This window comes from Pan paniscus, chromosome 10 (assembly GCF_029289425.2).
Source record: "Pan paniscus chromosome 10, NHGRI_mPanPan1-v2.0_pri, whole genome shotgun sequence".
NCBI lineage: Eukaryota > Metazoa > Chordata > Mammalia > Primates > Hominidae > Pan > Pan paniscus.
Genome location: NC_073259.2, coordinates 112,457,892 through 112,485,663, shown reverse-complemented (window position 1 = coordinate 112,485,663; position 27,772 = coordinate 112,457,892).

Genomic DNA, 27,772 nt, shown 5'->3' with positions numbered 1-27,772 from the left:
AAATTAAAAAAGTAATAAGGTAGCTTGAGGTAGTCAGAAAGAACCTCTCCTCATCTGAGAGGGTCAACATTTTTTTGTGTGTTTTCTCTGTCTCTGCTTTCTGTGAATATCTATGCCCCTTACACCCCTTCTGGACTCTTCCTTTAGGCATATTAATGAGTTAGTCTTGTCTTAATTGTGCCTAGGAGCCATTTCCAGGTTAAAAGAAAAAAAGACCATGTCTTTCAGGAGTTTACCCTTGTAGGAAACACAGACTTGTAAAAATAATTTCAAAATAAGGGAAGTGCTGCAGGAAAGCTGTCTTTGGAACCAGAAAGAGGGGGAAAAGGGAAAAAGAGTAAAATCAAAAGAGCTGGGTGTGACTAATACTAACATAAACCAAAAATAAAATTCTAAGTCCACAACTGGCCAATGGACCCCACCCTCTTGGCCAAGGGCATTCCAAAGTTAACCTGAAAAGCTAGTTCAAGCCATGATGTGACGTGAGGTTCAGACATGCCTCATTATACCCTCCTCCCATTGGAATTTAGGCACAGCTGACTAGCATTAACATAAAAAGAGAGACCTTAATACAGATAGACTCTTTTACGTCTGATCAGAAACATTCTCTTCTGTTGATTTTATCTGCATAATGGGAAACTTGGTCACAACAACCCCTTATCTTAACCCAGACATTCCCTTCCACTGATTCTAGGTCTTTAGATAATAACTCTTTCAACCAATTGCCAACTAGAAAATTCTTGAATCTGTCTATGACCTGGAAGCCCACTCCCCCACGAGTTGCCCCCCTTTTCCAGACTGATCTTATGCGTATTGATTGATTGATGTCTTATGTCTCTGTAAAATGCATAAAACCAAGCTGTAGACTGACCACCTTGGACACATGTTCTCAAGATCCCCTGGGACTGTGTGATGAGCCATTGGTCACTCATATTTGGCTCAGAATAAATCTCTTCAAATATTTTACAGAGTTTGACTTTTTTCATCAACACTGACTAGGCGGACTTGGGGGCCTTGGAAACCTGAAGCATAATTAGGCAGATAAGAGTTCAAAGGAGAAGACAGATTCCAGGACATATTTTTGGACAGAGTATGAACTGAGTGATAAACCAAATTGTGGATGGAAAGGAAATTGGAGAAAGTCAATGATAACCCTTGGGCTGCCCCTGATAAATTCTGCTGCCTCCCAGGTGTGGAAGAATTGGTGATGAAGGTAGAATTTCCAAAGATATATTTGCCTAAGGCTTCTGGGTACTAGAAATGCCTGAATCTAAAGCAACTATCTCATTCACGCTTTTATCATGACCCATGAAATTATTTTCCCTGGTGGCAATTGGGAGAGTAAACAAATATGTTGCCAGAAGCAAAGGTGTAACAACTATTGGATCAGAATCAGACAAAGCCGGGCTTGAGTCCTCACCTAATGGCTTAGAGGCCATCATTTCTCTGAGCCTTAGGGGACAATAACAATATCCTAAAGGCTGGTGAAGATAAAATTAATAATAGTTAACATTTGAGCACTTACCAGGCACATGCACCATCTCGAGTGGTTTACATGGACCAACTCATTTAATCCTCACAACCCACTATGGTAAGTGCTGTTATGATCACCCTTGCACTGATAAGGAAACTGAAGCACAGAGATGTTAAGTGAGTTCTCCAGGGTCACACAGCTGTGAATCTAACCTCTATCCTATAAACTGTAGATAACTTACAGAACCAAAAAGTGTCTGAGGCAGCTGTCTTAATCATTTAGAGGTTTATTTAGCCAAGGTTGAGGACACACCAGGGAAAAACACACAAGTCACCAAGGTACGTGTGACCTATGCTTTTCCCAAAAGAAGCTTTGGGAACTACAGTGTTTACAGGGGAGAGAACAAGCAGGAGGGGAAAAAAGGGAGGGAGGGTAGACAGTGAGGCAGACGGTTACATTTTTATAAGGCTCTGGTTAGCCTCCATAAATCTACATTTTACATGCTAAAAGAGAATAGAGGAAAAAATCAATTATGCATTGTCTTGTGCTCAGTAAATCTATATTTTACCTAAGGTAAAGTAAACATGTGAAAGGCGAGAGGACAGGAAATGTGGCTATGACAGGGGTTGTGAAATTACAGCTATCTGTTTGAGAACAAAAGGAAGACAGCGTTGGTGACTCAGTTCCTAGGCTTAACTTTCCCTTTGGCATGGTGAGTTTGGGGTCCTGAGAGTCTATTTTTCTTTCACATTTACAAATGTTAGTTAATGGTAATTATTTATCAAGGCCTGTTACACTGCAGGAAGTTTTTTTTAATTATTTATTTATTTATGTATTTTATTTTTTGAGACAGTCTTGCTCTGTCACCCAGGCTGGAGTGCAATGGCGTGATCTCAGCTCACTACAACCTCCACTTCCCAGGTTCAAGCAATTCTCCTGCCTCAGCCTCCTGAGTAGCTGGGATTACAGGTGCATGCCACCATGCCCAGCTAATTTTTGTATTTTTAGTAGAGATGGGGTTTCACCATTTTGGCTGATCTCGAACTACTGACCTCGTGATCCATCTACCTTGGCCTCCCAAAGTGCTGGGATTACAGGCCAGGAGGTTTATTTGTATTATTTCTAATTCTTAATGCAATGCCAAGAGGTAGAAATCAAATCACTCCTTTTTACAGATGAGAGAACTGACTTCTAGAGAGCTAGGAGCTAGGTACAGAGCTGGGAGGCAACCGAAAAATTCAAGCCCAGCTCTGTCGCATCCCATACCTCTCCATTCCAAACAGGCCTTTCTGAGGAAAGATCCAGAAGCTGAACTGAAGACCTTAGATTCTGGATAAGAATTTACCTTCCATTGTTTAACGAGTATAGAGTTTCAGTTTTACAGGATGAAAAGAGTTATGGAGCTAGATGGTGGTGATATTTTTACAACACTATGAATGTATTTAATACCACTGAAATGCACATTTAAAAATGGTTAAGATGATAAATTTTATGTAACATGTATTTTAACACAATAAAAATGGAAAAAAATTACTTTCCATAATTCCCTCTACTACTCTGAGAGAAGAAATAATTTTGGCTCCTTCTAAAATCTGAAAGAAAAGAGAGAAAAAGCACATATAAGTAATGAGAGAAATAGTTTGGCATTTTCAATATCCCCAAACCATGATAATGATAATAATTTTTAAGCAGCAAAACCCTTTCCAGGGGATAAAACAATCAGTGTCCCAATAAGGTAGATGGATGTAGCCAACTACTCAATTATTTGACCTTTGTCTTCTTGGACAAAGGTCCAGTGCTTCTTGTCCAGCATTGAGCACCCTCTAACCCAGGGCCTGCTGGTCACTTAGGGCAGCAGGTATCACACTCCAGCATGCACAAGTCTCTTGGAGATGCTGATTAAACACAGATTTCTGGAAATCATGTGTCCTTACCAAGACTTGTACGTGAACATTTATAGTAACTTTATTCATAATAGTCATAAACTGGAAACACCCACATGTCTAATAAATAGACCAACTGTGGTACATGCTAGAGTACTCCTGAGCGACAGAAAGAACAAACTTGGAATCTACACAACAGTATGGATAAATCACAACAACATTAGGCCATGCCGAAAAACCCAGATACGAAAAGATGCATCCTATGTGATATCACTTATGTGAAATTCTACAACAGGTGAACTAATCTATGGTGATAGCAAGCAGATCAGTGCGTATCTTGGGCTGGGGTGGGGAGGTTAGAAGGGAGACTGACTGCAAAAGGATACAAGGGGATTGTGTGGGGTGATGGAAAAGTTTTATGTTTTGATTAGGGTAGTGATTACATGGTTGTATATATTTGTCAAAACTCACAGAACTGTAAGCTTAAAAAGGACACCTTTTATTGCATGTAAATTATACATGAATAAAATTGATTTTTAAAGCAAAAAAAAAAAAAAAACAGATCCTGGGCTGCATTTCCAAAGATCCTGATTCAATGGACCTGGGTGAGGCCCAGGAATATTTATTTATTTATTTATTTATTTTTGAGATGGAGTCTTGCACTGTTGCCTGGGCTGGAGTGCAGTGGTGCAATCTCGGCTCACTGCAACCCCTGCCTCCCAGGTTCATGCAATTCTCCTGCCTCAGCCTCCCAAGTAGCTGGGACTACAAGCACCCGCCACCACGCCCGGCTAATTTTTTGTATTTTTAGTAGAGACGGGGTTTCACCGTGTTAGCCAGGATGGTCTCGATCTCCTGACCTCATGATCCACCTGCCTTGGCCTCCCAAAGTGCTGGGATTATAGGCATGAGCCACCGTGCCCAGCCCAGGAATCTTTATTTTTAATAAAGTACCTTATGTGATTCTAACGCAGGTAGTCAAAGGCCACACTTAGAGAATCATTACCCTGGAGGGTTTAAGGAAGACCAAATCCAGGGTCCCTAGAAACGGTTATATCTAATTGTTAACCTTTCCCTTCTTGTACCTGCAAACCTTTGCCTTGTCAGTCAATAAATATTTATTGAACTGTTGAGGACTATGAACAACACTTGGCTTTGTGGTAGAAAGACAACATACTATTTATTTCAGCAAACTAGGTGAAGAGGTAGGACTGCTTCATTAAAAGAGGAATGAGTAGTCCAACTATCTTCCTATTCCTTTCTGTCATTGTTGTTCTTAACCTCAAGGGCACAGAGTCCTTGGTTTATGACACCTTCCCATCATTGATCCAAGAAAGGCTCTCTTTTACTTAAATAATTTATTTTAGTATTAAGAATTTAAATGTAAGGCGAGGTGCAGTGGCTCATGCCTGTAATCCCTGCACTTTGGGAGGCTAAGGTGGGTGGATCACCTGAGGTCAGGAGTTCTAGACCAGCCTGGCCAACATAATGAAACCCCATCTCTACTAAAAATACAAAAAATTAGCTAGGCGCTGTGGCATGTGCCTGTAATCTCAGCTACTTAGGAGGCTGAGGCAAGAGAATAACTTGCTCCCGGGAGGCGGAGGTTGCAGTGAGCTGAGATCATGCTACTGTGCACTCCAACTTGGGCAACAAGAGCAAAACTCCATCTCAAAAAAAAAAAAAAAAAAGAATTTAAATGTAAAAAACAAAACTTGGCTAGGTGCGGTGGCTCATACCTGTAATCCTAGCACTTTGGGAGGCTGAGGCAGGCAGATCATCTGAGGTCAGGAGTTTGAGACCAGCCAGGCCAACATGATGAAACCCCATCTCTACTAAAAATACAAAAATCAGCCAGGCATGGTGGCACACACCTGTAATCCCAGCTACTCTGGAGGCCGAGTCAGGAGAATAACTTGAACCCAGGGGGTGGAGGTTGCAGTGAGCCAAGATCACGCCACTGCACTCCAGCCTGGGCAACAGAGTGGGACTCTGTCCCAAAAAAGCAAAACAAACAAAACTTGAAAACTTTTAAGAAAAAAATAGGTTAACTTTTTAATTCCAGGGTAAGAAAAGATTTTTCTTAAGACACATAAAGCATCAACTATAAATGAAAAGTTGATAAATATGATTACATTAAAATTGAGCTTCTATTAAAGAACACCTTAAAATGAAAACACGATTTACAAACTAAGAGGAGAAATTTGCAACACATGTATCTGACAGGATTAGTATTAAGAATACATGAAGAACTCCTGTATATGTATGTTCAGTTTGTGTATCCAACTGTGTATTTGACATCTTCATATGACATTCAAATTATAAAACTAAGCTATGAATACCAACCCACCCAAAACCTGTTCTCTCACCATCTTTCTCATTAGTTAACAGCAATCCCATCATTTTAGTTGGACAGGCAAAAAACCTTGGCATCATTCTTGAGTCTTTTCTTGCTCTCACACTTCACATTTATCAGCAAGCCCTGTTGGCTCTGTCTTCAAAATATATTCAAGTCCTTCTCACCACCTCCACAGATACCACCCTGACTCAACTAACTATCATTCTTCCCCCAGATTATTGCAATAGATTCTCTGATGGCCTTCTGTGTTTGCCTTGTCCCTTCATAATCTGTTCTCAATGTAGCAGCCAAAATGGTTCTTTTAAAATGTAAGTCATATCTTACCTCTCCTCTGAACAAAGCTCTCTGCACCTTCCCAAGTCGCTCTACAGGAAACCCAGTCTTTCCACTGGTCAACAAGGTCTCCATGATCAGGCCCTCTCACCTAACTGACCTTACTTCTAACTACTTACTCTGCGTACCCTGCGCCAACCACACTGACCTTCTTGCTGTCTTAGACACTCTGGGCATGTTCCCACCTTGGGGTCTTTGCACTTGCTGTTCCCAAATATCTGCATGGCTCTCTCCCTTACTCCTTCAGGTCTTTGCTCCAAGGTCCACTTCTCAGTGAGTCTTCCCTGACCATTCAGATATCAAATTGCAAGCCCTTCATACATGGCTGCACTTCTCTCCCTATTTCCAACTTTATCTTAATAGAACTTCACTGCCACTTAGAATGCACATATTATGCTTTTTAAAAAATGTTTATTGACTCTCTCCCCTGAATAGAATATAAGTTACATGTGGGCAGCAAATTTTGTCTTCTTATTGTTGTGTTCCCAGTGCCTAGCATTCTCCAATTTGTTGGGTTGATGAATTAACTAATGAATACAATCTCCTACAACCCTCCTCTGTCTCTCCTCATTTTTGGATATTTTCTGTACCATCCCCTATGCTCCATTCGCTCTGCTACCCTGGCCTTCACATACGCTTTTCTCTCTTTCTTTTGGCTTAATAAACTCCTGTGCAATTGCTCAGACCCAGATCAAATACCACCTCCTCTCGGCAGCCTTCCCTCACTCCTCCAGGCAGTATCAGCCACTTTGTTCTCTGAAGTTTCCCAGCTCCGTGGTAGATCTATCATGCTGTGCCTCACCCAGGTGCACAGTGATCTCTCACTTGATCATGAGCCTCAAAGACAGTGGCTGTGTCTAATTCATATCTATATTCTCAGCACAATCCCTGGCTCTTCTCCCACCTGTCTGCCTTTATGACCCACACTAGTCCCACTGGCTTCTTTCTACTTCTGAACTTGGCCGAACCATCCAACCTGAAGGCATTTGCATTAGCTCTACACAGAATGCTCTTCACACACACGCACACCCTTCACCTGCTCAATGCCATGCCTTTTTTTTTTTTTTTTTTTTTTTGAGATGGAGTCTCACACTGTGGCCCAGGCTGGAGTGCAGTGGCGTGATCTCGGCTTACTGCAACCTTCACCTCCCAGGTTCAAGCAATTCTTTTGCCTCAGCCTCCTGAGTACCTGGGATTACAGACGTGTGCCACCACACCCGGCTGATTTTTGTATTTTTAGTAGAGATGAGGTTTCACCACATTGGCCAGGCTCATCTCAAACTCACGACCTCAAAGTGATCTGCCCGCCTCGGCCTCCCGAAGTGCTGGGATTACAGACGTGAGCTACCGCACCCAGCCACCATGCCTGTTAGATTCAATCTTCAGGCCTCAGCTTAATGTCACCTCCTCAGGGAGTTCTTCCCTAATCTCCCAGGCTAGGTTAGATACCATCCCTCCCCGCATTTTATATTCTTAGGCTATCCTCCATTTTCCTCCTTAACACTTATCACAATTAGAATTATATAATCATTTGTGGAATTACATATTTGATGTCCATCTCTCCCACCAGTCTACGATCCAAGAGACCTTCATTCTCCTGTACTTTACTATCCCCCAGTGCCTAGCACAGTGACTGACACACAGTAGGTGGTTGAAAATCATGTGTTGAATGAATGAGTGAGTGGATGCATGGATAGATAAGCACTTTGTCCTTCACTTACATTTTGGATAAATAAAGTGTTTATCAGGATGATGTGGGCTGGGTTCCTGCTCACCTCTCCCCACTTCCTTTCCTATAACTTGATGAATACATCAGAGTATTATTTTCTTTCACCCCAGTCTTGTGATTGCTACTTGATTTTATATAAAGGGATTACTGGTAAAAAGGATTAGTTTGGACTATGATCCATTCCTGGTAATACCCTACAGGGAACATTTTCTTGAGGATTAGAAAACAAAATTTCAGAGGCAAGATCCTGTTATGCATAGGATTGATATTGGGCAACCAGATATCCTCCAGCCCCATGATTAGACACAGGGCAGATAGGAATTAAGCCCCAGGCAACGTCCCTATGGAAGAAGGACAAGCCTTGTTGGATTCTTATACCCCAATCGTCCCAGCATGCGGTGTCTCAAAAACATTTCAGCCAATTCCCTGATTTTGAACACCACTAATTTTATGAACAAGAGCCCATTTCTTACATCTATTAGGTTGTTAGCCACAAGTTTTACCAATAAAAACCTACTTCTGCTATTCTCTGTGCTAATTAGTAAGACACCTGGTGTTGGTCAGTGATATGGAAAACAGAAGAGCTGGCAGCAGGTGTCCTGAGGTGTGACCCTTCTGCGTGAATGTTAATTAATCACCCCTGGGGTGTAGATTCCTAACTGGCTTAGTCAGTTGAGCTGCTATAACAGATTACCATTCACTGGGTGGTTTAAACAACAAACATTGATCTCTCAGAGTTCTGGAAGCTGGGAAGCGCAAGATCAAGGTGCCGGCAGATCTGAACGCCTGGTGGGGACCAGCTTTCTGGCATGCAGATGGCTATCCTCACATGCCAGAAAGAGAGCAAGCTACCGCTCTGACCTCTTCTCATCAGGGTACCAATTCCATTCGTGAGGGCTCCACTTTCATGACCTAATCACCTCCCAAAGGCCCCACCTCCTAATATCACACTGGGGATTAGGCTTCAACACAGGAATTTTAGGGGGACATATATATTTAATTCACAGCACAAACACACACAGGTATATCACGCCACGCCACCTAGAACTATGTATCTTAGAGTAGATTGCAGACCTTATAACGCTAAGGTTTTTTTGTTTTGTTTTGTTTTGTTTTTATAACCTGAGGTCCACAGACTCCCAGGGAGTCCTTGCATATAATTCAGGGAATCTAGATTTTAGGTGGGGAAAAATTACTTCTTTATTTTCATTGACCTCAGTATTTGCAAAACCTGTGATTTTGTCATCAACGGAAGTCAGATATTTTCATATCCCAGTATAACTGCTGTGCATATCTTGAGATATCATTAATATTCATTGACTCTTCTAGATGATTCATCCCACTGATGGATCTTTCATTAACTATATTACTGTATCATAGTAATTTCTACATTTTTTTGCCATATATTAATATGTAATAAATCTATTTCATAACGGTTTGATAACTGTATTGCAATAGAGTGGGTTTCCTTTACAATCCTATGTCTTTTATTTTAGGCATTTACAAACATTAATTTAAGAAGGGGTCCATAATACAAAAAAAGAATTTTGGACATGTCTGAGAACCTTTTGCCTCATAGGCTAGTCCTCCAACACATTGCTTCCCTTCTCTGCTTCTGGACTGAAAATTTGCAGTACAGTCTTTAAGATTCTGGCCAACCAGAAATATCTATTCCAGTGGCTTAGAATCATTCTGCCAAGATACTACTATCCGTTGGGTTCCCGGGAAAGTGGACTCTGAGATTGAGATTTGCATGCAGGACATTTACTGGGGACTACACAAAACCTGTCCTGTAAGGGGAGTCAAGGATACAGGATTGGAAAGAGGGAGAGGCTGGATGATGGCGCAATCACAGCAGAGGGCCTAGCCCAACCAAAGTGGCTGACCCCAGGGAAGGAGATGTCCTGGGGTGAGGCAAGGCTGTGTGGGGATGTAGCTATTAGCCATCAGCTACCAACAAGCCCAACAACTGGGACAATAAGTGATTTGGTCCTGGAGGGGCCTGGGCAGCCCAACATGACATCCAGGACACCTACCCCACACCGCGTCCTGCTATGAGTCACCCACCTGCACAAGCTCTCTCTACTGCACAACTGTTCTGCAAGGCCCACTTATCACCCCATTTTACATCTGAGAAACTGAAGTTCAGAGCCAGTAGGTGATGCCTCAGTGAAGTGCAGCTGGGAAGGGCTCACCTGGGCAACTCTGAGGTCTGCTGGGCTCCCGGGTCCCCTCTGCATATGGGGGGGTCAGTGTCGCCAGCTGACCCTTCTCTTAAATCTGAGACTGCAGGTGATACAACTCAACCAGTTCTCCAAATGAGAATCAGTGAGCTGAAGAATTCTTCTGTTTTCACTCAAGTTTCCCCTCAGAACTTGCGTCTCCCTAACACCTCCTGTTTCTGGTCTGAAACCTCCCTATTTAAGTCCACAGCCCTGGTCTCTTCCCCACTCCACCATCAAATCGTGCCTCCCACCATCCTCCTCGCTCCCAGTGCCCCCACCCTTCGCATGCATTCCGTCCTTCCCTTTCCACGGCCACACCCACTTTCACCTCAGGAGCCTGAAGAGCTGTCTGGTGGCTACTGGCGCCCTGTTTCCAGCTGTATTAGCCTGTTCTCATGCTGCTGATAAAGACATACCCCAGACTGGGTAATTTATAAAGGAAAGAGGTTTAATTGACTCATAGTTTCACAGGGCTGGGAAGACCCCAGAAAACTTACAATCATGGCAGAAGGGGGAAGCAAACATATCCTTCTTCACATGGTGACAGCAAGGAGAAAGGCAGAGCGAAGGCGGGAAAAGCCCCCTATAAAACCATCAGATCTTGCGAGAACACACTCAGTGTCACGAGAACAGCATGGAGGTAACCGCCCCCATGGCTCAATTACCTCACACCCAATCCCTCCCACAACACGTGGGATTATGGGAACTACTATTCAAGATGAGATTTGGGTGGGGACACAGCCAAACCATATGACTGGCCTACTTTCTCCCCCTCCCTGTCCCCACCAGCCAGACGGACACGCCTCGGTAGCCCCAATCACATCTGGTCATAGCTCCCCATCACCTCCCAGATTAAGCATCGGGTCTTCATCACCGCCTTCCTCACTGCCTATCACCTCCCACACATGCTGTGCTCAGGCTGCAGCTGATCTGTGTGACTCACTCCATTCCCCACTTTTGCTCATGATATTCCTTTTGCTGGAAATTCTCAGGAGGAGTGTCTGTTGAGTGCCTGCCATGCCAGACACCACTGAAGAGAGAGCAATGGAACGGGGTTGTGTGTTACAGGGCTTTATTCTTTACTGGAAAAGGCAGGCAGTGAACAAGTCAATCAACGCCATCATCACAGATCCCAGCAATTGCTATGAAAGCGGTAAAACAGGTTCAGCTGACCTTCCTGATCATGCGCCGTGAGTGGATTACAGATGTGCAAAATGGGGAGCCCCTGGAAGTTTCTGCTACCACCTCTGGCTTATCCATTCAGTCCAGCAAGCCACATAGAGTACTGTTTCTGCCTCTGCCATAATGTGAAAAAGGCTTGAAAAGCATGAGTGCTGGGGAAGTCCCATGTGAAATGGGTGCCGCCAGTGGCCTGGCTGCTGCCTTGGCATTTGAGCTGAGATGGAAGAGAAGCCCCAGGTAAGAAGGTTCAGGGAAGAGCAATCCAGGCATGGAGGCCAGCAGGTGTGCAGAGCTGCAGGTGCTGCGAAAGCAGAAAGGAGTCCCTGGGGCTGAGCAGAGGGGTCGGGGTGGGAGATGATGCAGGAGGAGCGAGGAAGGGCCAGATCCTCCCATTCATAGTGCAGCCTACAGACCCACCTCACCTGGAACTTGCTAGAAATGCAGAAATTTGGCACCACCAGGGGACTACTGAATCAGAATTTGCATTTTATTTTATTTTATTTTATTTCATTATTATTATTATTATTATTATTTTTAGACAGAGTCTTGCTCTATTGCCCAGGCTGGAATGCACTGGTGCCATCTCGGCTCACTGCAACCTCTGCTTCCGGGGTTCAAGCAATTCTCCTGCCTCAGCCTCCCAAAGTAGCTGGGATTGCAGGCACCCGACACCAGGCCCCGCTAATTTTTTATATTTTTAGTAGAGACGGGGTTTCACCATGTTGGCCAGGCTGGTTTTGAACTCCTGACCTCAAGTGATCCTCCCGCCTCAGCCTCCCAGAGTGCTAGGATTACAAGCGTGAGCCACCACACCCAGAATTTGCATTTTAGTAAGATCCCAGGCAATACATATGCACATTAAAACTGTGGCCAGGACAAGGCCACATAGGGCCTTATAGGCCATGAAAAGGAATTTTAAATGATCTCTCCCTCTTTTTGAGGTCAATGCCTAGTGCTTATTCCTCTAGGAAGCCTGTCTTGATCCTTATAAGCTGTTGAAATTTACAATCTTTTAGGTGACTAAAATGTACTTGGCCCTAGTTACTGAATCAAACTATTTGAGGTCCAAGAGTATGTCTTAGTCATTTTTACTTAATTTAGTTTTTTATTTTTTGTTTGTTTTGTTTTATTTGAGACAGGGTCTCACTCTGTGGCACAGGCTAGAGTATGGTGGCACGATCACAGCTCACTGTAGCCTTGACCTTGTGGGCTCAAGCAATCCTCCCACCTCAGCCTCCTAAGTAGCTGGGACTACAAGTGCATGCCTCCACAGCCAGCTAGTTTTTCTATTTTTTACAGAGACAGGGTCTCACTATGTTGCCCAGGCTGGTCTCAAACTACTGGGCTTAAACAATCCTCCTGCCTCAGCCTCCCAAATTGTTGGGATTACAGGCATGAGCCACTATGCCTGGCCTCTTAGTCATTTTTATAATCTCCAAATCCCCTTGTAACATCTTGCTCATAGTGGGTAAATTGCCAGGAAGAAAAAAACAAAAACAAAAAATAATACAGTCATGTACTGGGATATGTCAGGTAGAGTGATACCATATTCAAATAAGACTCTGAACTCTTTGCAGGTAAAGTGACAGAATCCAACTCTACTGGCTTAAGCAAAGAAAGGGAGAACTTATCTCCCATAATGGAAAAGTATAGGAGAATAGCTTCAGGCATGGCTGGATCCAGGTGTTCAAACTATAATATGTAATCAGGAATCTGTTTCTCTCCAGTTCTCTTATTTGCTTTCCTCCATTCTGGCTTCATCTTTAGGACCAAGTCCACGTATTGACAAAAATGGCCTCCAGCAGTTCCAGACCTATAGTGAACCAGCCTAACAACCTAGAAAAAAGAACCCTCTTTCTCAATTTTTTTTTTTTTTTTTTTGAGATAATCTCGCTCTGTCTCCCAGGCTGGAGTGCAGTGGCGTGATCTTGGCTCACCACAACCTCCGCCTCTCAGGTTCAAGTGATACTTGTGCCTCAGCCTCCTGAGTAGCTGGGATTACAGGCATGCGCCACCAAGCCAGGCTGATTTTTGTGTTTTTAGTAGAGATGGGGTTTCACCACTTTGACCAGACTGGTCTCAAACTCCTGACCTCAGGTGATCCACCCGCCTCAGCCTCCCAAAGTGCTGGGATTACAGGTGTGAGCCACTGTGCCCGGCCCTCTTTCTCAATATTGAGGACTTTGGTCCTAGGCCAAAGAGGGCTCAGGAGGTAGGATTTAGCCCCACCTGAACCACATGGCCTGGGAGTTGGGGCAGGGGAGATCCCTAAAAGAAAATCTGATGCTGTTAGCAGAAAAAGGAGGAAGGATGTCGAGCAGGGAGCAAAGCCATTCACTACAGCTGGCATCAGACAGATGCTGTGCCAGCATTAAAAATCAGGATGTGGAATGACATCTGTTAACCTGGGGAAAAATTCAGAGTCTTGCTAAGTGAAAAAAGTAAGCTGCAAAACACTACTGTGAAATGACACCATTCCGAGGTATGAAAATATTATAGTGTAAGTATTCCTAGAATTAATTCTTAAGGCAATATCCCAATGCACCCTGGTGAAGTGGAAAGTTTTCTTTTTTATATTTGTTTGCAATTTTAAAATTTCTATACTGAATATCTATTGCATTTACTATTATTTAAAACACATTTTAAAATTAAGGTGTGTGTGAGGATTGATTTTATGTGTCAACATGGCTGGGCTATGGTGCCCAAATATTTGGTCAATCATTCTGAATGTTTCTGTGAAGGTGGGTATTTTTTTTTATGAGATTAACATTAAAATTGGTGGACTTTGAGTAAAGCAGATTGCCACCTATAATGTGAGTGGCCCTCATTAAAATTGGTGGACTTTGAGTAAAGCAGATTGCCACCTATAATGTGAGTGGCCCTCATCCAATCAGTTGAAGGCCGGAATAAAACAAAGACCAACCTTCGGAGCAAGAAGGAATTCTTCCAGCCGGCTGACCTTGGACTTGAACTGCAACTTTTCACGGAGTCTCCAGCAGGCCTATCCCATCAGATTTTGGACTCATCAAGCCTCCACAATTGTGAAAGCCAATTTCTTAAAGTCTCTCTCTACACACACACACACACACACACACACTCCCTGTTGGTTCTGTCTCTCTGGAGAACACTAACACAATCCAGCTCCTGCCTTCTATCAACTCCCCGAAGAAGATAACAGCAGTCAGGAAGCTTGTGTCCCAGCCTGGGGCTGTCTCTTACCAGAAGGTTGGTCCCAGGCAACTCCATTCTTCCCTGAGCCTAGCTAGCTTCCTTATCTCTAACCCCGAGGGTGACTCACTATTCCAGCCTTGACTGACTGCCAAATGGCCCCGACAGGGCCAGTGATAGTCCCACAGTGCCCGTCCTTAGTATAATTTCTCAACACTGAGCTGCCAGTCACTTATTTCTGAAGATTAGGTACTGCCATGAGTTTCTTTACACAAGAAGTCAGTGTGGAAAAAAAAAATAGAATAAAACAACAAAATCTCCCAAGCCGAGAGACTTTTCTAGTCACTGATGAATAGATAAAAAGAAACGTCTGTTTCATCTTCATGCTTAAAACACCTGCAATATCAATACACTTCCCGATGTCATCATTAGCACTGAGCAGACTGATCCATGCTTAAACCCAACAAGACTTAGCTCCCAGTGTAAAGGGCCTTTGCCTCTTGGCTCACCTCTCTGGCTTTGTACTTTCTTTGTGCACTGAAGATCAAATGTGGCATGAAGTGAGAAACTCACTTCAAACCCCCACTCCGAATCGTTGAACAGGTTCTAAAAGCACTGGAGCTGAAAGGCCCCTCTCATGATTCCAGCCCGTGTGCACCGGACATGCCCAGAAATGAAGCCCTGCCATTGTCTGGGATGTGTCTCATTGACGTCATCAGCAGTCTTCCTTGAGTTTCCCAATGTCCCCAACGCTTCCCCTGGTAGTCAACTACCCAGGTAGTTCTCTTGTGGCTTCAGGAATGCTCAAGGTGACCCCTAGGGCCTGTTGAAACAGTCCATTAATGAAAATCATTCTGTCCAGCCTATCATTCTTATGCCTCTCAGATATGGCAGCCCCTTTAGAGAACAAAAGATTTCCATGCTTCCTTCACTATGTGGAAATGAAATTTACAGATAATTTTACCTCCCTGCACACACAATTTAAAAAAAAATCAATAGAATGTCCTATCTATACTATGAAGAAGGAATAAAAGTAATTTAGGATAAAAACAGACGTAATGTAGAATAAAACAATATCCATGCTGTCAATCATTCCACAGTGTTTATGAGTGTCTCCCTCCAGGCAAGGGTGTCAGTGCAGAACAGCAAAGAAAACTGTCAGGAAGGGGGATACAGCATTGAAGGCGTGGGCTCCTAGCTCAGGCAAGACCTTACTGGAAGTCCTAATGAAATAATTAGATGCTTGCATCTCCTGTGTTAATGAATTCAATGAATATTTACCAAGTGTTGACTGTGGGGCAGGCACTGTTCTAGGGGACAGAAAGTCAGGAGTGAACAAACCCTTTCCCCGCCGGGTTGCCATTCCAGGCAGGGGCATAAGTTTCAATGTAAGAGGAATGAGGAGGTCAGGAGCCAGTGTCTACAAGGAAATCAAATGAGCTGCAGGTATGCAAGGACATGAGAAGAAATGTGAGAATATCATATCCTGCAGGAAATGGAGGGAGGGAGAGTCATGGGTCACCCCCAGGTCTCAAGCCCTGCTGAAATTTAGAGCAAGAATGCTTCACTGGAGCAGAGCAAGAAAAGAAATATATCTGTGTCATCTTAGAAAATACCCCAGACTTCCCAGATCTTGAGACCTTCAGAAACACAGATTAAAAGCAACCCCCAGGCATCCTTCTGCCTCCCACCTCATAGAATTGATGTTGGTTTTTCCTTCTCCCTAGAATGCTCTTTGCCCAGGAATCCTCACAAACTCTCTCCTTCACCTCATTCAAATTTATGCTCATGACACCCTTTAGGGAGGACATTCATGTCCACTATATGCAAAAGAGCTCCCACCCTCACCCCATCCCAGCCTGCCCTCCTACTCCACTCCAGTTGTCACTCACCACTCCTCAACAGTGTGTTATGTATTTACCAGTTCCTTTGGTGGTTGTCTTGTCTCTCCTACTCAATCTAAATTTCATTAGAGCAGGGGCCACCTGTTTCATTCATTGCTGTCACATCAGCAATTGGGACACTGCCTGGCACACAAGAGGCCCTCAATAAATATGTGTATGTTCTGGGTACTGTGGCTCACATCTGTAATCCCAACACTTTGGGAGGCTGAGGTGGGCAGATTGCTTGAGCTCAGGAGTTCAAGACCAGCCTGGGCAACATAGCGAAACCCTATCTCTACAAAAATATAAACATTAGCCTGGTGTGGTGGTGTGCACTTATAATCTCAGCTACTTGGGAAGCTGAGATGGGAGGATCACTTGAGCCCAGGAAGTGGAGGTTACAGTGAGCCAAGATCACTGCACTTCAGCCTGGGCAACAGAGCCAGACCCTGTCTCAAATAAATAAATAAATAAATAAATAAATAAATAAACCATAGAATTAACATCCAGTGATGTGCTAGAGCTGGCTGACTCCAGCATGAGAGAGTCAATTGCATGCCTCTGGTCCCAAATGTGTATTTCATGATGTAGGGTTGGTATCTTAAAATCTGCCATGATGGGAGTATTTACACCACAGTAATTGGCCAATGCTACATGTCAGAGCTCCTTCTCCCACTGGAAAGCTGGTTGTTATACATTTATCAGTACATCATTGGACATAAATAAACATATGCTACTGGAGTATATCACCTTTGTTAAGAGATGTGGTTCCCCTACAGCTCTGAAGACAAACCATTTCAACCCCAAGTTGCTGCTTCTGTCATAGGCCTAACAAACTGGTTGAATGGCAAGAAACCCAAACACCTTATATTTATTCTCTGCACACAACGTTACTGATATTAGTGTGGAAGTGCATTCTTCGTGACACTAGAGCCATCTCAGCTAAGAGGCAACCATTTTTTTTGCCCTAGTAATTAAAAAATGGCAATTGCTAGTTATTAAAATAGGAAAGTAGATAAATAGCAATGATAATTACTGCATTTTTCTCTTCAGAGAAAACAGCAATACTGTATGTAGTCATTTTCGATAAATATAGAAAATAAGTAATTATTGCTGAAGCTATTCATTATGAATCTCTATTCGCAATCTCACTTCTGCAAACACCATTCATTGTTTAAAATAATGGTTCTAAAGGGCAAGGCAAACTTCTCATTACCGGCTGGCAGGCACCCGTGGATGGAGAGGTGGCAGGCACACGGGGCAGCTTGGCTAGTTGGTCATCTCAGTGCTGATTGTGAAAATAAGTTTGAAAAGATAATCTTATCCAACATAGAAAAAAACAAAAAGAGTGGCCGGGCGCGGTGGCTCACGCCTGTAATCCCAGTACTTTGGGAGGCCGAGGTGGGCAGATCACGAGGTCAGGAGACCAAGACCATCCTGGATAACACGGTGAAACCCCGTCTCTACTAAAAATACAAAAAAATAGCCGGGCGTGGTGGCAGGCGCCTGTAGTCCCAGCTACACGGGAGGCTGAAGCAGGAGAATGGCGTGAACCCGGGAGGCAGAGTTTGCAGTGAGCCGAGATCGCGCCACTGCACTCCAGCCTGGGCGACAGAGCAAGACTCTGTCTCAAAAAAAAAAAAAAGAAAAAAGAAAAAAACAAAAGGAGCAGAAAAGACTAGTGCATCTGTCTGTGGGCCAGCCAAGGGCGGCTGCAGGTCAGGAGCTCTAATTAAGCAATGTGCAGTGGGTGGAGGGGAACTTGGTGTCCACTCAGCCACAGTGCTGTTTTCATGTCTAACCTTGATTGAACCAAGCTTCTCAGAAAGCCCAACCCTAATGGAAAATAAATTCTGCTGAATTCGAATGGAGCCATTAACGTCTCCCTTCTCAGGTCTTGAAACATTTATTTGCTTTAAAATACACGCACTCATCTCAGTTCTATTAGGAGTCAGAGCCAGCTTTTGCCTGGGAGCAGATTTATCTCTGCCCACACCCTCCCACCCCCTTGCTGCTCTCCTCCCCAGGCAGGGCTGAGCCGCAGGGGAGAAGGGACAGGGGCAGAGGCCAGAGCATCCCAGGGGCTTCCCTCCTCATCAGCTCATGGGAGTTGCCTTAGTACCACCCTGCGGTGCTGAGTCCTGATGAGCCCCAAGCCCCTGTCCCTCCAGGAGCTTCCTTTATGATCTGAACAAGCCCTACTCTCAATGATTGGAGAAAAAGTCTTTTTTTTTTTTTTTTTAATTTGAGACAAGGTCTCACTCTGTCGCCTAGGCTGGAGTCCAGTGGCCTGATTGTGACCTCCTTGGCTCAAGTCATCCTCCCACCTCAGCCTCCCAAGTGACTGGGACTACAGGCATAAGCCACCATGTCTGGCTAATTTTTTAATTTTTTATAGAGACAGGGTCTTGCTCTATTGCCCAGGCCGGTCTTGAACTCCTAGGCTCAAGCAATCCTCTCAGTTCAGCCTCCCAAGATGCTGGGATTATAGATATGAGCCACCTGCCTGGCCCTAGAGAAAGATTCTTAATCCAGTGTCAGGAATTTGTTCCAAATGCTGGCTTCATCATTTGAGGAAGCCTGTCTTCCTCCATGGGTCTTAGTTTCTTCATCCATTTGGAAGGACAGGCTGGATCTGCAGTTCCCAGGGGGGTACTGTCCCTATGAGGTGTTTTGGAGATCTTCCAGAGCATCTCTGATTATCACAGTGATTAGAGACACCATTGGCTTTCATGGGCATTGGCAGGCAATGCCTGGGACAGTCTTGCACAGCAAAGAACTGCTTCATGTCCCATGTGACTTTCAAAAACCCCACTGCACATTCCCATACCTGTGTGACTTTGTGAAGTCACTTTGCTTCTTCATACTTTTACTTTCCTCTTTTTTTTTTGAGATGGAGTTTCGCTCTTGTTGCCCAGGCTGGAGTGCAATGGCACGAACTCGGCTCACTGCAACCTCCGCCTCCTGAGTTCGAGTGATTTTCCTGCCTCAGCCTCCCAAGTAGCTGGGATTACAGGCATGTGCCACCACGCCCTGCTAATTTTGTATTTTTAGTAGAGATGGGGTTTCTCCATGTTGGTTAGGCTGGTCTCGAACTCCCGACCTCAGGTAATCCGCCCGCCTCGGCCTCCCAAAGTGCTGGGATTACAGGTGTGACCCACCACGCCCAGACTACTTTCCTCTTCTTTAGCTAAGAAGTATTGTTCTCAAGGCTCAGGCCAGGTTGGGCAGTGTAGGAGTCTATGAGAGGAATTCAGATAAGTATGTTCATTCATAACAAATATTTCTTGAGCACCAACCAAGCACTGGGTTCTGGGTTGGATGCTGGGGATACAGCACTCAGTCAGACACATGTAGTTCTTGTCCGCACAGGGCTCATAGCCCAGTGTACTCAAATCTGTGATTCTGGAAAGGATGTTATGCCCCTTTAATAATTAACACTCAGTCTCTATGTGGCCGCATTAGGTGCTGGGCATGGAGCTACTACTAGAGATTCAGAGATGAAGGGCAGTAGGCAAGTAAACAGCAAACCAGAGGTGGTGGAATCCATCCTGTAATGCAGGTTGCATACTACAAGATGAGAGCTACTATTTGTCACATACTATGCGCCGGACCAGGAGAGGGACTTTTGTTGTTGCTGTAGAGACAAGGTCTTACTCTATCATCCAGGCTGGAGTGCAGTGGCACAATCACAGATCACTGCAGCCTCCACCTTCCGGGCTCGAGCAGTCCTCCCACCTCAGCCTCCTGGGTAGCTGGGACTACAGATGCACATCACCATGCCTGGCTAATTTTTTGTACTTTTTGTAGAGATGGGGTGTTGCCACGTTGCCAAGGCTTGTCTCAAACTCCTGGGCTCAATCGATCCACCTGCCTCGGCCCCCTAGGCCAGCTCACGAGAGGGACTTCACATACACGATGTCATTTGAGCCTCACAATAACCACATGGAGTAAGCCAGCCTGTGTGTCACTGTCACAATTTTTGCCATTTCCACCTGCCACCTTTTGTTATTTACTTGACATTTTTTTTTAACCAACTCGCATAATTAAACCAATCCTTGTCCTAAGTGATAATATCTCTGAAATCATAAGGCTGACGAGGTTTTTGTGTGTGTATTTAATACTTTGTTGTGGTCTGAATGTGTGTGACCCCTCAAATTCATATGTTAAAACCCTAACCCTCAATGGGATGGTATTAGAAGGTAGGGCCTTTAGGAGTTGATTAGGTCAGGAGGGTGGAGCCCTCATGAATAGAATTGGTGTCCTTATAAAACGAACCCCAGACACACATACGTAATGGAATACTATACCATATTATACCATACTATACCAATACTATACCATACCATAAAAAAGAATGAGTTCATGTCCTTTGCAGAGACATGGATGAAGCTGGAAGCCATCCTTTTCAGCAAACTAACACAGCAACAGAAAACCAAATACCACATGTTCTCACTCATAAGTGGGAGTTGAACAATGAGAACACATGGGCACAGGGAGGGGAACATCACACACCAGGTCCTGTTGGGGGGAGGGGGGCAAGGAGAGGGAGAGCATTAGGACACATACCTAATGCATGTAGGGCTTAAAACCTAGATGATGGGTTGATAGATGCAGCAAACCACCATGGCACATGTATTCCTATGCAACAAACCTGCACGTTCTGCACATGTATCCCAGAACTTAAAGTAAAATAAAAAATAAATAAATAAATAAATAAACAAATTTTTTTTCAAAAAAGAGACCCCAGAGAGCTCTCTAGCTATCTTTCCATCATGTGAGGATGCAACAGGAAGTTGACAGTCTACAAACCGGAAGAGGGCCCTCACCAGAACCCGACCCTGCTGGCACCCTGATTTTGGACTTCCAGCCTCCAGGACTGTGAGAAATAAATGTTGCTTAAGCCACCCAGTCTATGGTTCTTTGTTAATAAAGAAATACCTATAAAACAAATATGTAATACATCAAGAAAGCATATCTATAAAACAAATGTGTAAGAAGTGAACATTTTAAACTGTTTGGGTATACTTAAATCATCTTGTGTATCAGACACTGGGAAATGCTGGGTAGATGGGCCTGGGTAAGGAATGCTAGCTGCTATAAAAGCAACATGCCCAGTGTTTATTTTTCACTCGTGTCACGTCCAGTGTAGCTGATTAGGGGGTGGAGGTTCTCCACCAAGTCACTCAGGGACTCAGGTTCCTTCCATCTAAAAGCTCATCCTCCTGGAGCCTTAGAAGCTTCCCCCTGGATTCTCAGCTCCCAGCTGACAGGTGTAGGAAGAGAAGTCATCACATGCTATTGGTCAGAGTCCATCAATATGACCCCTCCCTAACAGCAGGGACACTGGCATGTGTGGTTTGTCCATGGGCCCTGGAGGAAAGAAAAACAAGTTTTGGTGAAGATCTAGCATGGTCTCTGCCACACACAGATAAGAATTTCTACTTTGGAAACACTAAGGCAAGAATTTCCATTTTACAAGGGAGGAAATAAAGGCTTTAAAAAGCGAAGTGCTGCTGAGTGTGGTAACTCATGCCTGTAATCCCAGCACTTTGGGAGGCCAAGGCGAGAGGATCACCTGAGGTCAGGAGTTTGAGAACAGCCTGGCCAACATGGTGAAACCCCGTCTCTACTGAAAATACAAAAATTAGCCTGGCATGGTGGCGGGCGCCTGTAATCCCAGCTACTCAGGAGGCTGAGGCATGAGAATCACTTGAGCCCAGCAGGCCGAGGTTGCAGTGAGCCGAGATCACGCCACTGCACTCCAGCCTGGGTGACAGAGTGAGACTCTGTCTCAACAACAGCAAAAACAACAACAAAAAAAATTAAAAAAAAAAAATTTAAAAAGGCTGGGCACAGTGGCTCATGCATGTAATCCCAGTACTTTGGGAGGCTGAGGTGGGCGGATCACCTGAGATTGGGAGTTTGAGACAAGCCTGACTAACATGGAGAAACCCTGTCTCGACTAAAAATACAAAATTAGCCGGGTGTGGTGGTGCATGCCTGTAATCCCAGCTACTCGGGAGGCTGAGGCAGGAGAATCGCTTGAACCCGGGAGGCAGAGGTTGCGGTGAGCTGAGATCGCACCATTGCACTCCAGCCTAGAGGCAACAAGAGCAAAACTCTATCTCAATAAAAAAAAAAAAAAAAAAAAAAAGAAGTGCCTTTCCCCAGGTGACACAGGTATTAAGAAGTAAGGGTGGATCCAAGCCAAAGCCTATGTTTCAATCTCCCTCTCTCTGTGCCCCTCAAGGATTGCCACAGTGCTATCTCCTGTGAACTCACTCCTGACCTCCAGATCTGCACCTCAAACCTTCAGCAGATGTCCTCACCTGGTGTCCCTCCAGCACTGCTAAGCATGTCCTGAACCAAGGTCATCCTTTCTCCCCACTTCCCAAGGCCTGTTGCCTTCTCCTTCTGAATGTGCTGTTATAGAAAATGGATCCACTGATAAAGCCAGAAAACTGGAGCTTCTTCTAGAATGTCCCTGTCTCAGAGTGCATTTAGCTGCAAGTAACAGAAAACCCAACTCAAAATGACTTAAACCACTAGAAAATGTCCCACTTCCTATAAAAACAAGTCCCCACATGTGGGGGTTTCAGGATTGGCAAATGTGGTGGTTCAACCACACAATCTAAGGACCCAAGTCCCTCTGTCTTCCCACTTGACCGCCCTCAGCCCTTGGCTTGATCTCTTCATGATCTCTTCATGGAACTCCACTGTAGTCCCAAGATGGCTGCCTGGTTCCAGGCAACACACACAGAAAGGAAAGTTTCTACTTAATAGCCTTTTGCCAGGATTGTGTCACATGCCCATTCCTAAACAAGTCGTGGGCAGGGGCTTCCCAAGGAATGATCAGAATGGCTGAGACTAATAACGGTTGGATTTTGTGTGGAGACTTAGCAGCTGCTCTCCACAACAATCCTTTGGTTTTATAAAGGATGAGCACCTTTCCTGCCAAGAGAGGATGAGCACCATACAATATCTGTACACTACCCTCTTCCTTACTCCAACTTCTAGCCAATCACCACAGCCTGCTGATTTCACCTCCTTCATTTCTCTTGGTTCCATATCTTACTTTTGATCTCCATTTAAGCTATCATCATTCAAAACCTCAGGAAGTTGGGCAAACTTTTAACAGTGAATTACTTCATTAACATATAAGTCCTTAAATGCTAAAAAGCACATTCTCTTAAATGGTTTGTCCTGTCCAGTTGCTCCAGCAAATAATCTTTTCGTCACAGATATACAAAGATAAATTTTATTCTGGTTTTTGTGCAAATTGAAAGAAAAGAATAAAGAAATTCTAAAAGTGAGACATCAGAATTCATGGGTTGGTACTGTATTTGATGTTTTCCAATTCCAGAAATAATTATGACTAAAATTATCATAACATCTGATTTTTTTTTTTTTTTTTAGACAGGGTCTCACTCCCATCACCCACACTAGAGTGCAGCGGCATGATCACGGCTCGCTGCAGCCTCAACTTCCTGGGCTCAAGTGATCCTCCCACCTTAGCCTCCCAAGTAGCTAGGACTACAGGCACACACCACCACACACAGCTAATTTTTGTGTTTTTAATAGAGATGGGGTTTCTCTATGTTGCTCAGGCTGGTCTTGAACTCCTGGGCTCAAGCCATCCACCTGCCTCGGCCTCAAGTGCTGGGATTACAGGTGTGAGCCATCATACCCGGCCTAGAATCTGATTTTTGAAGATGCCTTAAATAACTTTGTTTTAAGGTGGCTCATGGAGAGTATTTAGATTCTACATATTGGTAGCTAACTACCATTTGAAAAATTAGTGAGAAGTATTATCACAAAAATAGATACTTATGTGTATTGTACATATCCAAAACTTGCAATCAGCTGGGTGCAGAGGCTCACGCCTGTAATCCCAACACTTTGGGAGGCCGAGGCAGGTGGATCATCTGAGGTCAGGAGTTCGAGACCAGCCTGGCCAACATGGTGAAACCCTGTCTCTATAAAAATTAGCCAGGCATGATGGCAGGTGCCTGTAATCTCAGCTACTCAGGAGGCTAAGGTGGGAGAATCACCTGAACCCAGGAAGTGGAGGTTGCAGTGAGCCGAGATTGCGCCAATTCACTCCAGCCTGGGCAACAGGGCGAGACGCCATCACCAAAAAAAAAAAAAAGAAACCCTGAAATCTCCCTGTAAAGAAACCCTCTACCTACACTCATCTTGTGATATCATAAATACTAATTTTATTCTTCCAGTTGCCAAAAACCTTGTGTATTAATTATATATTGTGGCATAACAAATTGTCCCAAAATTTAACAGTTTAAAAAGCACACATGTATTATCTCAGTTTTGTGGGTGAAGAATCTGGATATGGCTTAGCTGTCCCCTCTGCTTTGGTGTCTTTCTCAAAGAACAGTCACACTGTTGACTGGTGCCGTGCTCTCATCTCATGGCACAACTGGGAAGGATGCACTCCAAGCTCACGTGGTTCAAGATTCAGTTCATCAGGGGTAGTTGGACTGACATCTTCAGTTCCTGGCTGGCTGTTGGTCAGGGGCTGCCCTCAGTTCCTTGCCATGTGGGCCTCTCAACAAGGCAGATTGCTTCACTGAAGTGTTAAAGCCAAGAAAGCAATGGAGAGAATCTGCCAGCAAGACAGAAGTCACAATCTTGGTGATATATCCACAGAAATGAGATCCCATCAACTTTGCCGTAATCTATTCATGATTAAAAAAAAAAAAAAAAAAAGGCGGACAGGGTGCAGTGGCTCACGCCTGTAATCCCAGCACTTTGGGAGGCCGAGGTGGGTGGATCATGAGGTCAGGAGTTCAAGACCAGCCTGGCCAAGATGGTGAAACCCTGTCTCTACTAAAAATACAAAAAATTAGCCAGGTTTGGTGGCGCACGCCTGTAATCCCAGCTACTCGGGAGGCTGAGGCAGAAGAATTGCTTGAACTTGGAGGGTGGAGATTGCAGTGGGCCAAGATTACGCCACTGCACTCCAGCCTGGGCAACAGAGTGAGACTCTGTCTCAAAAAAAAAAAAGTCACTAGGTCCATCACAGACTCAAGAAGAAATAAGTTATACAAGAGCATGAATACCAGGAGGTGGGGGTCACTGTGAGCTGTGTCATAAACTGCCTACCACGCATTGGAGTCATCCTCAATTTCTCACCTTCTCTCATATCCTCTATCCAATCCTTCAGGCAGTCCAGCAGGCTGCACCTTCAAAGCAACTGACTCAGCATCAGTTTGCTGATGGTTTGCTCAAATGTCACCTGTTCAGTGGCATTTAACCATCTTACTTAAAATTGTAACTCACCCACAGACACACATATTCCCACTCCTCTTCCCTCGTTTTTCTTTATAGCAGCAATCACCATCAGACATTCCAGATATTTAATCGTCTTTCAAATTTGCTCTCTCTCCACCTTAGCATGTAAGCTCTGTGAGGGCAGTGGTTTTTACCTGTTTTGTTTGCTGCTGTATTCCCCAGGCCTAGTGCAGCACACACAAAACAAATATTGTGGAATGAATAAATGTTAAAATACATGGAAATATGTTCTCTTTTTTAAAAAAAAAAAACCTAAGGGAACACCTTATTCAAAGAATGTCAAAGATTCCATCATCTATACACACATAAGTATAGACTCTGTTGATTTCACTAGGCTCCTAAATGGAGACCATCACAGCTCTAGCCACCTACTACCCATTCCTAACCCCTCCTATACCAAAACCAGGTGAGATTGGCCAAAGGAACAGGCTCCATTTCAGACTCAAAATTCTGGGGTGGCCTCTGACTTAGCCTTGAAAACCACACTCCATGGACATCCTGGTCTAAAACTACAGGGGACACTCTGCCAAGGAAGCCCTTAACTCCAAAACACCCTGCCTGCCAATGGGCAGACCATGGTCATGGGTAAATAGCAATGGGAGGCAGCCAAGGACAGAAGGAACCGGCTCTATTTTTCTGCTTAATGACCAATGGCCAAGAGGCTCAAGGGACTCTTTGTAACCTAGAGCCCCTCAAACTTTTCCACACCAGTATCGTTTGGGGCAGCAAAAATGATCACTGAATTCTGGGGGCTTGGAGGTCTAGACTGAGCTGACCAGGAGGTTAGAAATGTATCTGCTCATCTTAGTTTTCACTTTAAGATTCACCTGGATTTCAGATATTCCCCAGTAATGCAGCTGCATTGAATTTAATGCAACAATAATGCTTTAAATTACTTACACATTTTTTCAAAAAATTCTACCTTTTTTTTTTCAGTCAATGAATGCAATGCTAAAGTACCAAGAAATTCTGGAAAATTTGTACTGAATTGAAGTGAGTGCATACTGCAAGCAGATTCAGGGCAATTTCTTTTCATGATAGCTGGAAAATTCAGATGCTCATAAACATTTGGGTGCAGAAAGCAGATGGCAGACAGCAAGGAAGTCTCAGGGGAGAAAGTGCTGTCAGGGAGGAAGTACCACGCACCTCTTTGAGGCTCCTATCCATGGACATTCTGTATTAGACCATTCTCACACTGCTAATAAAGACATATCCAAGACTGGCTTATTTATAAAGAAAAAGAGGTTTAATGGACTCAGTTCCACGTTCCTAGGGAGGCCTCACAATCATGGTGTAAGGTGAAGGAGGAGTAAAGGCACGTTTTATATGGTGGCAGGCAAGAGAGAGTGTGGAGGGGAACTCCCCTTTATAAAATCATCAGATCACGTGATATGTATTCACTATCACGAGAATAGCATGGGAAAGACCTGCCACCATGATTCAATTACCTCCCACTGGGTCCCTCCCACAACATATAGAGATTATGGGAGCTACAATTCAAGATAAGATGGATTTGGGTGGGGATACAGCCAAACCATATTAATTCCATAAACATCCTCTTAGACAGCAAGAAGCTGGTATCAGATGGTGGAATTTAGCAGTCTCTGATCCCAGTTGCTCTTTTTCTCTTTTTTTCTGTCTCTCTCTCTCTTCCCCTCCTTAGAAAACAGTTTTCAAAAGATATTTCCATGAACTAAGATGAAAGTTATTTCCATGAACAAAGATGACTGATTTTTTTTGTGTTCTATTTTATCACCAAGGCTGTAACTTTTGTCACCTGAAAATGAATTAAGCCTCCAAAGACTCGGTCTCCATAATCAATTATAGCCATTGATATCTCAAATTTCATTGTCATCCTATCAGTCTTGTAAAATACAATAAAAGCAATAAAATAAAATAAAATTTGAACTAATTCAGCCTTTTTAAAAAATCTGCTAAATACAGTATTGAGGGCTAGGCTTTCCTATTAGGTCAAACACTAAATTCACAGGTTTACCCTTTGTCCTAATGTCTACTTAAAACTTGGCAAACAATAATAACTCAGGCCTGAATTCAGTCCTTGACAACTGAGATTGCTTCTTCCCTTGACAAAGTCTGCAAACATCTGTGTAGAAGTCATCAAAGTCACTCCCCATTTCAATATAAGTTATGAGAAAAGTACCCAAACTACTTTTATTTCTACTCTTTTCAACACTCCATGGAACACAACGAGAAACACTCTGGT